We start from the raw sequence: 4336 nt of genomic DNA, 5'->3' as shown, positions 1-4336 counted from the left end.
ACCTCCAAGATTAATGCTGAGGTACTCTGTTAGAAAACCTTAGGCTGACAGAGAGTTACTGCCACAAAATGCATTCATTCATTCATTCATTCATTCATTGTTTATTGTGTACATCAAACTGTTAAGTCAAGTTACAAGACAGCCTTTTTTTGTAACCCTTGTTAAATGCTTGTATTCTGCTGGCATACATAGGAAGTAGCTAATGAACAAAGTCCTATGCTGGGACTGGAACACTTCCAAAGCATACGTTCAACAAACGTAATTTTCTTCATTACATCACTGGTGTTGAACATTTTCATTACTTTTAAACTACTTTTTAAATGATCAAGCCCTTCTCTTCCTCATGTACAGGGGCAGCACACAATTTGTGAGATAAGGGGTTGAGGGTGAAGCCCACACGTGGAGTCAGATCCAGTTCATCCACTGAAACTCCAGGAGGAGGAGTGAAGCGAAAGTGCTGCAGGAGGCTGGTGAAGAAAATGAAGAGCTCCATCCTGGCCAGACTCTCTCCAGGACAAGCTCTATGACCTGCAAGAGAGAGCAAAGGAAAAGCTTCCTGTCATCTGCCAGTAAACAACTCATTAACAACAAGTGATGCCTCTTTTGTCGGCCAAAGCGGGATTACAGACTGATGTCATGAAGTGGCGTATGTATGACACGCCAACTCGTATGCCATTATTGGCGTGTTATCAAGAATCATACTGGCTTTTTAACGTCTTTATCGACGCCGTTTGGCCTCCATTGACTTATATTGCCTTGCGATTGTTTGTGAATTCATGCCGTAGCGAGTAGTATGAAACCCTTCGTGTCCCGCGTGTCACGTTTCTAAACTCAACCGTCGCTGTCTTCTTTTACTAAATCCAACCCCGTTGTTCTTTTCCTAAACCCAACCCGTCCGCTGTATACGGTGCTCTAAATGCGTGCAGATAACACAAAGTGCCGTGTATGTTTAAGTCCTCTGTATACAGCGTAGACATCCACGCGCATAGCTCAAAATGCGTACAGATAACACGCCACTTGGCTTAAGAAAGTGGGCGTGTACAGTACATTTACGCAAAGTCATGATATCAGGTTGGGGATTAGGAAAATCTACTTTGTAGATAGGTGTGGTAAATCGAGCCTACTGGGATTTTAGGAATAATGGGGATCCTAAATAAAGAATAATGGCATAGTCACACATGCGCAAAATTAACCAGTGATTAATCATTGATTACCCGCCTCCCATTGTCTTCCATTCTATGCTAGCGAAGGATTTTTATTCGCTTCCAGTTTTGAAGCCAATCCAAGTTCAATTTAAGTAATCGCAGCCTATAGCAAAGCAATGTCTGTGGTTGATCGGGTTGACCCGATTGGCTTGTAGTTTTTTAGGAAAGCCCAGATGGAAGAGGCCTTTCTTGTCGCTGTGCCTAACCAGCAGATATCGCATCGACTCGCGATGGTCCCTCGCCTACATTCACGTATGTGTGACCCTGGTTTAAAGCTCACCAACCTGCAGAAAAAGGCATGAAAGCTTCTCGTTTCACAAACTTCCCGTCTTTGTCCAGGAAGTGAGCAGGATAAAAGCTGTGTGGCCTCTCCCACTCACTCTCATCATACAGGACAGATGTCATGAGAGGAGTTACTGCGGTCCCCTGTGGACAATACCGGAATTTAAATGATTTTCTATATGATAGGATGATAGCATTTTTGGGCATATTGTGTGTTTTATTCAGTCTGACCTTCTTAATGACGTAACCCTGAAAGGTGACATCTTTGGGTAGTTCTGTGAGGAAGTGACAATGGGGTGATGCTGGCCAGTCTCTGTGTCTCATGGATTACAGCGTTGGTGAAGTGCAGGTTCTTCCTGTCCGCGACCCGTACTTGACGACTTCCTATTTCCCTGCTCAGCTCTTCCTGGACCTGGTCTGGAAGATGAAAAGTGGGGGGGGGGGGTTCGGGTGGTTTGATCAATCAATTTAGTTGCGTAGTATTTGGTTTAAAAGCCTTTAACTGTAGAAAGTGCTGCTATGCTCAATTAGTGTCTACTGCTAACTATAGTAGCTACATGCTACCTGCAGTAAAATATGTCATCATCTGCCATGGGCAGCATGTTGACAGTATGAAGATTTCGGCGTTTGCCCTTTGCCGTCGGATGTTTGTTTCCTTTCAGTTCAGCTTGAGTCGACAGAAACGTCATCAAACACGCCCACCCACTTGCTGTGAGTTCTCACACTTTGAGCTCAATCGGCGATTACCAATAATTTGTACCAGGGAGCTGGCTGGGTACCAGGGCCGGACTGGGAAAAAAAATTGGACCTGGCATTTTTGGCCCAGGCGGCCATTGGTCAGACACATTCCCTGCAGACACTCCTCTTCAAATATGCGTGTATTCTATGATATGAGTAGCCTAGTGTTTTGCGTTCATGTGATCGTTTTGGATCCTTCAAGAGGGGTCCCAAGACTTATCTGTTGATCTTACCCTTAGCACACACACACACACACACACACACACACACACACACACACACACACACACACACACACACACACACACACAGCCTCCCTCCCTCCCTGAGAGTCCCTGTTAATTTGCCTACTCCTTACCACGTCGTCATCTACTCTCTCTTCCATCTTTTCCCTCCCACGCTCCCATGGCCCTGTCGTGGTCACTCTCCTCCTCGGCTTCTTCCCTGTCATGATGTTGTTTCTGCTTCTCTGTAAAGCCAGCCACCTCTCCTCCTCCTCGGCTTCAGTTAATGCTGATGTTGAAGCAGCTACTACAGCCCCAAACATGTCCGAAATGTTGGCACATTTTGAGGAATCCGCCTGTAGATTCTTAATCTTTTTCTCCCGTAATTTCTCTGCACCTCCCTTGCGCTTTGGTGGTCGTTTGTCCATTTTAACGTGGATGCTAAACTTCCAGCATAACTATTACAGCTCGTGTCTCAGGGCTGGGAGGAGTGGCCATAGTGGGATTCGTAAATTTGCGGCCCGGAGTGGGAAGGGGGTTTCCTGGATTTGATTGGGTCAGGCCAGTGCCAATAAAGAAAATTAACCAATGGGACGCTGTGCGTTCTTTATGGGCCGGCGGGCCAAAAAAAAAAAAGGCCTATTTATATCGGCTATTCGGCCCAAAAGTGCGTCGGCCCACCGGGAAAATGCCCGGTATGTCTGATGGCCAGTCCAGCCCTGCTGGGTACAGACCATTTGATGTCCAGTCCAACGGATTCAGACATTTCAGATTTCACATACAGCTCTGCTGGGTAATGTCTAGGTAATTTCAGGTTTGCATGTGTGAAAGGGGCTTTATAGTGGGGAAGTTTAGTGAAGCAATTGTGCATTTTGCGATAAAAGCAAAAATCTCAGCCAGGAAAAACCCTGGTCTTGTTGTTATGATGGTGAGTTGTGTTGATAAAGTACAATAGCTTGGCCTGAATGTTTAATGTAAGCAGTGCACATATACAGTATAATTCCTTACCCTGTATTTTTGCATATTTGGCCATGAGTAGAAGTCCCCATCTCAGTGTGGTTGCAGATGTCTCAGTGCCAGCAGAAAACAGATTCTGAACTGTTATCATAAGGTTTTCATCGTGGAAATGACTGTTGGTAATCCCAGATTTCTGCAGGTAAAGATCAGCACATGTATTCAAACAAATCTTGAACCTTAATACTTTTTTTGATACCTGATTCAGCAAAAAAGCCACTTGGAAGAATATCCTAATCCAACCGAAGTTGGCCATTTGTAATTAATTGTGTCTTTTTCGTCATTTCAAGATGTCGTACTTTACAAACTCCTCTTAGAAATTTTGTCTGATCAACTCCAATTGTTTTTGTGTGTAATCTAAACATTTTAATGATTAAAAGTTATTAAAAGGTGAGTTTTCATCAAACAATGCGAGTTTGGCAGCCATTTGGAGAGTTTAGCCATTAATATATTTCTCGCCATTGACAAGATATCCCGGCAATCCAGGTTTTCAATGTCATACGTTTGGGGGCGCTGTTGCGGTTCTTGGTAAATAGTACAGCACTGCCGGGTCCAAAAAAAAGTGAAGAACACGATCCACCCCCAAAAACAAAAGAGCATCAAGTGTTGCTGGCCAGAGTCGGAAAAAACTTGCCTGCGCCAACGATAAAGTGTACAATTGTGCAAGCCTTCCAGTTGTTGATAGATTCAGACTCTGATAATTAATTTTTGATCAACATTCTGATCTTGAAGAAGTAGTTAACGAGTCAGGTGGGTCGGATTAGGATCACACAGGTGAGGGAAACACCGGTGTTGACGCTGAAGTTACACATCCACATGCGGACATACCAGAGGTAACGTAGACAGGTGGACTTGAACAAAGAAGCTGTCAGA

The 4336-nt window shown here is 44.4% G+C and overlaps 1 pseudogene; it reads right to left on the bottom strand.

Annotated features, from left to right (window-relative positions):
- Nucleotides 1–316: 316 nt before the first annotated feature.
- LOC144523347 (cytochrome P450 2K1-like) overlaps nucleotides 317–4336 on the bottom strand; it is a 5759-nt pseudogene continuing 1739 nt past the window's right edge.

The sequence above is a fragment of the Sander vitreus genome, chromosome 1 (genome assembly GCF_031162955.1).
Source record: "Sander vitreus isolate 19-12246 chromosome 1, sanVit1, whole genome shotgun sequence".
NCBI classification, from domain to species: Eukaryota; Metazoa; Chordata; class Actinopteri; order Perciformes; family Percidae; genus Sander; species Sander vitreus.
Note: the sequence above shows the minus strand (reverse complement) of the source record. Positions and strands in the feature narration are given on the sequence as shown.